The 9,438-nt window shown below is 41.7% G+C and overlaps 1 long non-coding RNA gene across 1 annotated transcript; it reads left to right on the top strand.

Annotated features, from left to right (window-relative positions):
* The first annotated feature begins 2,502 nt into the window (after positions 1 to 2,502).
* On the top strand, positions 2,503 to 9,208 carry LOC120854449. Its single transcript, XR_005718990.1, has 3 exons — positions 2,503 to 2,515; positions 4,238 to 4,241; positions 9,112 to 9,208. It is a non-coding gene; the product is annotated as an uncharacterized LOC120854449 (long non-coding RNA).
* Positions 9,209 to 9,438: the final 230 nt, after the last annotated feature.

The raw sequence follows: 9,438 nt of genomic DNA, 5'->3' as shown, positions 1-9,438 counted from the left end.
AAATGCCCTGTGTTCTGCTGTACCCCAAAAGTGGGCTTAACCTAACATCAGGACTCAGGGCACTTGATACATCTAACATATTTAAATATATATATTTTTTTAATAGTTTTATCTAGTACACCATGCTGGAGAAGGGATAGGCTACCCACTCCAGTATTCTTGAGCTTCCCTTGTGGCTCAGCTGGTAAAGAATCCGCCTGCAATGCAGGAGACCTGGGTTCGATCCCTGGGTTGGGAAGATCCCCTGGAGAAGGGAATGGCTACCCACTCCAGTATTCTGGCCTGAAGAAGTCCATGGATTGTATAGTCCATGGGGTCACAAAGAGTCGGATGTGACTGAGCAACTTTCACTTTCACTTTCAGTACACCATTCCACATGGTCCAGTAATCCTACTGGATTTCAGTTATTTGGTCTAAATATGAAATACTTTATTACATTTGCAGGAGGCACAATACTTGCAACTAAAAGAAAAAAAGGGGGTTAACAATATAAGGTCAATCATCTACTGGCTAAATCTTAAGTCAGTTTGATATTTTAACTCTTAATTCAATATATTCATGTCTGTTGATCCTCTCAGTGATGTGTTTGTCTAAATAGATAAGAAAATATGGATCTTCCTGGCCTCAAGTCTCCAACTCTTGCTGAAATGTTTAACCAGTCCTCTGAAACCTCATTTTTCCCTGCCTACTGGGCCTTCTGAGCACAAATGGATTTCATGTGAGGTAATTTTGGGCATTTGCCCAGGGTCCTCATGGTGCATTCAGTGGTGTTTGCCAACATGCGCCTGTGTGACTGAAGCATGGGGTTTATGACATACCTTTGGAAGTATATCCTAAATGTCCATCCTTACAATGTCTCTGCTTTTCTCCTTTGTGCTTTTCAAGATCATGAAGATTTGGCCTTCCAAATAATTTATCTTGTTCCCATCTATGACCCAACCAAAAAGTCTTTACTAAATATTACCATACCTAAAATTTCAATATGTGCTTAGTAGATGTTCAAGAGAGGACTAATGATTGATTCTTGACTTTCTTTCTGGTGTTTTAAGGTTCTTCCAAGTCTGCACTTTTGCTGCTATATAACTTCTTAGATATAGAAGGGACGGGGAACCTGGTGGGCTGCCATCTATGGGGTCGCACAGAGTCAGACACGACTGAAGCGACTTAGCAGTAGCAGCAGCAACTTCTTAGATGGACTACTTCTCCTCTTTCTTCACATTAAAATCTATAGAAAAACAACTCACTAAGCCACAGATTGAAATATAGCACCGGTTGGATTACTGAGTCCCTTCCCCTTACCAGTGTACCCAGCAATGCAGCTGTCTTGTTTTTCTCATGACAATACAACAATCAATTGATCTTTCCTAAGGGGACATTCATGAAATAACTATGTTCAAGGCTTTTTGCTTTTGCTTTTGTAAATTCCATCCTAGCATAATGGCCATCTCCTAGTAACCTGACTACATAGGAAATAGTAACAAAAATTTGAAACATTATATGAATTCAAACTAAACTACCTCACTAATCCTTTGCATTGAGGTTGATTATAGTCAACATGTAAAGCAGAAAGTTCTTACCTAATTGATTTGGAGCTGCCAGTGTGGGTATAATAGAAATGTTATAGTTTCCAAAGCCACTAGTCAGAGATTTTACTTAATATGTTAGGAACTAGTCAATATACTACACTGTTTCACCTGTCCTGACCCTAAGACACAGAATGATAACTGACTGGTAAACACCCCCATGAATGGTTTTCAGGCATGATTTTCCAACTGCAGTTACAGAAAGTTTGTGCCCAGACCAATGAGGTAATTATTCCACAGTTCTTTGTGCTTCTCTGATCGATCTGGATTATCAAGTAAAATTCAGTCTGAGGCTCTTTGTTTTGAGAAAGTTATTTATTGGTCCATGTAAGTAAAAATTCCATGGTTGTGCTGAATTGAACATGATAGGATTTAGGGCCCATATTATGCTATCAAAGTCTTCCCTGGAGGCTCAGATGGTAAAGAATCTGCCTGCCATGCAGGAGACCAGGGTTCGATCCCTAGGTCAGGAAGATCCCCTGGAGAAGGGAATGGCAATCCACTCCAGTATTCTTGCCTGGAGAATCCCATGGGCAGAGGAGCCTGGTGGGCTACAGTCCATGGGATCGCAAAGAGTTGGACATGACTGAGCGACTAACATACACTTATGCTATCAGGGGTCCTTTTTTCCTATTTCTGGGCTCAGCTTTTCATCCATCCTGACAAAGTCAATGCAGATGTAGGGTGGCAACATCTCTAGCCCCTACATCCTCTCAGGCTTAAGACTCAGCAGAAAAGCTCAAAGGAAAATCCCAGAATTGAATCACATTCATCCTGACAGGCACGATTTGTTGTACCTATAACAAAGCAATCTTTCTAGCCGATGGAATGGAATGTGCTGATTGGTTCTGGCTGTGTTTGCACAGGCTTCAAGACAAGTCCAGGAAGCAACCTAGTTGTCCATCAGCAGACAAATGGATAAGAAAGCTGTGGTACATATACACAATGGAATATTACTCAGCCATATACATTTGAATCAGTTCTAATGAGGTGGATGAAACTGGAGCCTATTATACAGAGTGAAGTAAGGCAGAAAGAAAAACACCAATACAGTATACTAATGATATATATGGAATTTAGAAAGATGGTAACAATAACCCTATATGCAAGACAGCAAAAGAGACACAGATGTATAGAACAGTCTTTTGGACTCTGTGGGAGAGGGCGAGGGTGGGATGATTTGGGAGAATGGGATTGAAACATGTATATTATCATATGTGAAATAGATCGCCAGTTCAGGTTCCATGCATGATACAGGATGCTTGGGGCTGGTGCACTGGGATGACCCAAAGGGATGGGATGGGGAGGGAGGTGGGAGGGGGGTTCAGGATGGGAACACATGTACACCCATGGCTCATTCATGTCAACATATGGCAAAACCAATACAATATTGTAAAGTAATTAGCTTCCAAAAAAATTAATTAATTAATTTTTTTAAAAAAGAAAGACAAGTCCAGGGTAGCTTCTGCTCCTTGAAAATGCATGGGTAGAGAAAAAAATCAGGGCAAGTACCAGAAGTAGGATGAATGGTATCTCAATTGACAGACAAGTTTCTGCCCTCATGGAGTTCATATTCTAAAAAGGAAAAGAGACAATAAACAAAACACTTTTAAAAAGATAAAATGCCAAACAGTGCTAAGTACTCTGAAGAAAATAAACAGTGTAATAAATCAGGTGAGATAGTCAGAAAAAAGCTTATCCCTGGAGGTAACGGCTCCATATACAATTATATTCCTGCAAGTGTGGCTTTGATTTATGTAATTCTTTAGTAAGTATGAATAATTTCTTAGGTTATTTAGCCCAAGTGTTTCTTAAGCACTGTTCAGTTTACTGGAGACATTTCATACAGATTTTCAACAGATGCTGGCAAATCTAAATATTTGTTCAGTTCTTGAGATTGTTTGCTGAGGACAGTACTTTGTATTTTTAGATAACTGCGTTTGATTGCATGTGACCTTAGTTTGTTACAACCAATTGTTTGGTGATCTCAAATTTGTCTGAGATCAGTACAGTGAGAACTTTTTTGTTGTCTTTTCCATTTTAATCCTTTCCTTCATCTGATAATTACCATTGTTTAAAGAGCTACAAAAAAGGCCACAGTAAAACAAAATGCACATGGGGATCGTTTTTTTAAAAAAACTAATTTGGACCACTGATTTAATTATCCCATCAAATAAGTGTTCCCCCTGAGCTGGAGGCAGCGTCTTTCCAAACCCCATCTTCGGGCACAGGGGCACAGCTGCATCTTGGTAGGAGACAGACATTTCAGTGTCAGGAGACAGCTGAGTTTTCACAGGTCCCCCAAGAACCATATGGAAAACAGCTCACAGTGTTTACACCTCGGTTCCAGAGAAAAGCCCTGTGCAGTTATGCCTGTCTGACAGCTGTAGAGACTGAGGCACGAACCAGTAAGTGGCTTCCTTCGAGGACAACTGAGACACCAAAGGACTGAAAATAAATGACCTCTGCTGATGTCTGCACTGGGTGAGCCCGTCACCCAGTTAGCAATCTAGGCAGCCCACAGCTCTGTTCCCAGGACCCCTCAGAGCTCCTGGGACAATGCAAATTCTTGACTTAGGTGTTGTTGTGTTTTTTTCCCCTGTGGAAACATACTCCCCCAAAGTTAGTTTATAACAACACTTATTGTCTCACAGTTTTGTGGGTTCAAGGTCTGGAAACATCAAGGCTCAACTGGAGTCCTGGGCTTAAGATCTCCAGAGCTGAAAAGAAGGTGCCAGCAGCCTTCCTTTCGAAATGCTGTGGGGAAGAAGCCACGTCCAAGGTCACTCAGGTTGTTGGCCAAAGTCAGCGCCTTGTGATTCTAAGACTGAATCCCTGTTTGTTTACTGGCTGTGAGATGAGGGCCCTCCCCAGCTTCTAGAAGCCATCTGCATTCCCTGGACCACGACCTCCTTCATCTTCAGAGCCAGTAGATGTGGGTGTGGTCCCTCTCTTATGCTCCGAATCTCTCCCAAGTCTTCCGCCGTGTTTCTCCCTCTCGCCACCTTCTTCCACCTTTAAGGGTCCATTTGATTATATAAGCTCCCCTCGAAGGAGAATCTGCAACAATCTCCTTACAGCTGATTAGCCAACTTCCTTCCATCTGCTAAGTCTCTTTCGCCACATAATACTAATAAATTGACAAGTTCTGGGGGGTTACATTGAGGACATCTTTTGGGGGCCATTATAGTACAAGCTGGGCTTCCCAGACGGTACTGGTGGTAAAAGAACCTGCCTGCCAGTGCAGGAGACTAAAGGGATGTGGGTTCAATCCCTGGGTTGGAAAGATCCTGTTGAGGAGGGCATGGCAATCCACTCCAATATTGTTGCCTGGAGAATCCATGGACAGAGGAGCCTGTCAGGCTACAGTCAACAGGGTCACAAAGAGGTGGACATGACTGAAGCAATTTGCATGCGCACACACATTATACAAGCCACAACACTCAATTAACAACTTTTAATAAATGAGGGATTCGCCTAAGAGCAAACACTAACAGTATTGTCTCTACCATGCAGCAGTACACTTGAGAACAGAATCAGATGGATGAGGGCTCATGTGAATGTAGGAAGAAGGAAACAGCATTGCACACCCATTCCATGCTAGGCCTACAGCCAGGTGCCTTCCCATGAAGGTCATCTTGAAACACAAAGCTTTGGGAAGCAGGCACATTATCGCCAGGCTCTAATGAGGACATGTCTGTGTGTGTGTGTGTGTGTGTGTGTTAGTCACTCAGTCATGTCCGACTCTTTGTGACTCCATGGGCTGTAGCCCGCCAGGCTCCTCTGTCCATGGGATTCTCCAGGCAAGAGTACTGGAGTGGGTTGCCATTTCCTTCTCCAGTGGTGACTCCCAAATTAGTTTAATGACTTGTCTAGCAGCAAAGCCCTCTGAATCAAAATCCACCTGGTTTTCCTATCATGCAGCGTGCCCTTTTGCTTAGAACTGTGTGAGTTATACCCCTATGAAGTCCTAACTGTGTACACAGACTCTACGGGCTCAGATCCAGGTCTGAACTTATCAGTCGTGTGACTAGATGTTTAATATCTCCCTGCCTCTGTTTTCTTATCTGTTAAAAATGAAGGTAGCTATTGTGCCAAGTTCATTAAGTTTGATTAAATGAATTAATGTAAGCAAAGCCCTCAAAACAGTGCCTCGCATTGCTTTTATTAATAAGATCATGTGTTTGAGCAATTGGATTTCAACCATGCTTGTTACCTTTCAAGTTTTTTTGTTTGTTTGTTTTTTTATGTGGATCACTTTGAAGGCTTTATTGAATACAATATTGTTTCTGTTTTACAGGTTTGTTTTTTTTTTTTTAGCCTCAAGGCATATGGGATCTTATTTCCCTGACCAGGGATAAGACCTGCAACCCTTTCACTGGAAGCATGGAATCTTAACCACTGGACCACCAGGGAAGCTCCTCAACTTGTATGTTTAAAGAATATCTTATCTCTATAACACTTCACATGGGTCAGAAAGGCCATAACTTAAAAGTAGACAAATAAATACTGGAGAAGGTGTGAAGAAAAGGGGACTCTCCTACACTGTTGGTGGGAATGTAAATTGATGCAGCCAAACTAAAAACAGACTTTCCATCTGATCCTGAAATCCCACTCCTGGGAATATATATGAAGAAAACTCTAATTCAAAACACCTTGACAGATGAATAGATAAAGAAGGTGTCGTACATATATACAAGGGAATGCTACCCAGCCACAAAAGAGAATGAAATAATGCCATTTGCAGCAACATGGATGGACCTAGAGATTATCATACGAAGCGAAGTAAGTCAGACAGAGAGAGACGAATACCATATGATATTGCTTATATGTGAAATCTAGAGTATGACATGAAAGTGCAAGTAGTGAAAGTGTTAGTTGCTCAGTCATGACGAACTCTTTGTGACCTCATGGACTGTCTCCTCTGTCCATGGGATTCTCTAGGCAAGAATATTGGAATGGTTAGCCATTCCCTTCTCTTGGAGATCTTCCCTAACCAGAGATCAAACCCTGGTCTCCTGCATTGTAGGCAGATTCTTCACCGTCTGAGCCACCAGGAAGGTATGACATAAATGAATTTAAATGAAATAAGAAACAGACTCAGAGAGGTAGAGAGCTGACATGTTCTTGCCAAGGAGGATGAGGAGTAGAGGAGGGATGGATTGGGAGTTTGAGATTAGCAGATGCAGACTATTATACATAGAACTGATAAACAACAAGGTACTATGGTATAGCACAGGGAACTGTACCCAACACTCCGTGATAAGCCATAATGGAAAATAATATGAAAAAGAACATATATATATATATATTTATATATATGGCTGAATCACTTTGCTGTGCAGTAGAAATTAACACACCATTGTATCAACTATCCTTCAATAAAATAAATTTTAAAAGATACATATATATCTTACCTCTAAATGGGTTTAACATCTCTGAACATATTTGCATTTGTGGTGACACTTTCATTCTTATTCTTCCCCCTTAAGCTGTTTGGAATAAAAGAGGAAAGTGATAACTGGTAAGATAAAATTTCGAAATGATGATTTAAATAATGGGGAGAACATGTGTGTGTTTGTTGAGGGGATGGGTGGGGAGAATAACACTTCTAACAGACACCAGAACATCTCTTGGGTCTTGGCAGGGTGAGATACAGAGCAGACAGAGGTCAGTGGAACCTAGATAAGTTTCCACAAGGAAATGGGAGGACCACAGACTTAGGTGAGGTGTTGGTGTCCAGATACTAGCCAGCTCCCATCCCCTAGCACATCTTCACAGATGCTCGGGCTGCCCAGGGTCCACTAGAACAGCAGAGTGCATGGCGTGTGTTCAGGAGCAGCAGAGAGGTGCCCAGAGATGACCTCCTTATAACAGCAGGAGACAGTTCCCCAGGGATTATGAAATGAAGCATCTTCATCCATTACATAGTCTTGGATCCTCATGGCTCAATTTCTTTCCTCTCGTTCCCTCTCTTTGCGTTCTTATGACCCCCTTCCTTCCTTTTGGCACCCAGATTCCGAGAGCAGGAAAGACCACTGTGAAGCTTACTTGGCCCAGGTGTGCTGCCTGGCACTGTCTCAAGCTCACTCCTCTTCTTCATCACTTCACAAGTGGCACCAGACACAACTTCTTTCTTGTCTTCAGGCATCAGGGAGGAAGAAATCACCAATCTGATCCGAATGCCAAGTAATCACCTTCAACCCGAAGCAGAAACACAAGTCCCAGGGGAAATACATCCTTGATTGCTCTAACCTAATGAACATCAGAATTGAATCCATGTGGAGACACTGAGTGAGATTTTCCCATTGACAATGTGCTCACTCACAATGAGTGAGATTTTGCTCTATCGAAAGAACACTAAGACAGCATTTTAAAAAAGAGATTCATAAGGAAAGGGAAATATTTCCCTGCTGTCAGTGGTGCGTGAACGTTCATTTGATCATTCCATTCTGTGATCTGTTCAGAGCAACTGTTGGATCACAGAGCTGTCCGGCCCACAAGTCTCTCCCATGAATTCTTCTCCCATATTGGGCCGGTTGCCAAGAAAAACAGATTGAACTCGAAGTCTGAAAAGTTTCCCTTTACTGAAGTCTGAAAAGTTTCCCTTTACTGACTAGAGCTTGACTTTAGTCTATTATCCTAAACTAACTGATAAAACAGTCCTTTGATGCTATCCTTTGAACAAGTTGTGGAAGCGAAGACTTAGTTGAGGAAGAAAAAAAGTGGCCTCTGAAGGAAGTTTTGGAGCTTGCAGTTATTCCAATCCTTAATTTCAAACACAGTGCAAACACTTCACACCTTAGGGTTGCAATAACAAGACCTACAAAACTTCAAAAGCACAGGCGGATATTTCTGAGTTCATTCCTTCATCTCACACAAAAAACGAAACGGCCATATGTTACCTTATTTTTTGTGAGAGCTATGATTTACATTCATACATTCCATTTTCCCCTGAATCTGGAAATAATTTCCCCTGAATATGAATGTGAAGACACAGAAGGAAGGGCAGGGTGGAAAATGCTGTGTTCACACGGCACTGTGTTTACAACCCTGTCACTCCGGATACACTTCTATCAGAGGGTGTGTCTCTTTATATTGCAATTATTTACTCGAATCTGTTGATCTGTCTGATGCTTCCATTAGCCTGGAGTAGAGATGGATTACCAAGCAGGAAAATGTGCAAGGCAACAGAGAGGCAGTGACCAGAGCAAAAAAAAAAAAGAAAACAGGAGAAATGTTTTGATAATCGATGCTTATTTTAACAACATCATTGAAGTGGTCATCACGGGGGTGGGGCTGGGGGTGGGGGAATGCTTTGTTGAACTTCCTTTCACTTTTTTTACAGTTTTGTGTTGTTTGGATTTGAATTGTATTCTGGCATGAACTGGAGACTGGGACTGAAAATATAGATGTGATTGATAGCATATATAAAACAGATAACTAATGAGAACCTACTATGTAGCACAGGAAACTCTACTCAGTGCTCTGTGGCGACCTAAACGGGAAGCAAATCCCCAAAAGAGAGGATCTATGTAAACATATAGCCGATTAACTTTGCCGTACAGCAGAAACTAACATAGCATTGTGAAGCAACTATACTCCAACAGAAAATAAACTTAAAAAATGAATTGTATTCTGGGTGTGATGGGGCCACCAAAGGATTCATCTGTACTTTCTAAGAATTCCTGCAAGAGAGAAAACCAGTGGAAATTCATCTTGGGTAAATGCAGTCAAGGATGGATCCCAAGCCAGAGCAGAGCCTGACACCTAGCAAGAGTTCAGTCATATTATTTAACAAGTGAAGGCATGGAAACTGGTGTTGCTAGTTTTCAGGGCATACTCAACTCCTTAG

Source organism: Oryx dammah, unplaced genomic scaffold, assembly GCF_014754425.2.
Source record: "Oryx dammah isolate SB20612 unplaced genomic scaffold, SCBI_Odam_1.1 HiC_scaffold_27, whole genome shotgun sequence".
NCBI lineage: Eukaryota > Metazoa > Chordata > Mammalia > Artiodactyla > Bovidae > Oryx > Oryx dammah.
Note: the sequence above shows the minus strand (reverse complement) of the source record. Positions and strands in the feature narration are given on the sequence as shown.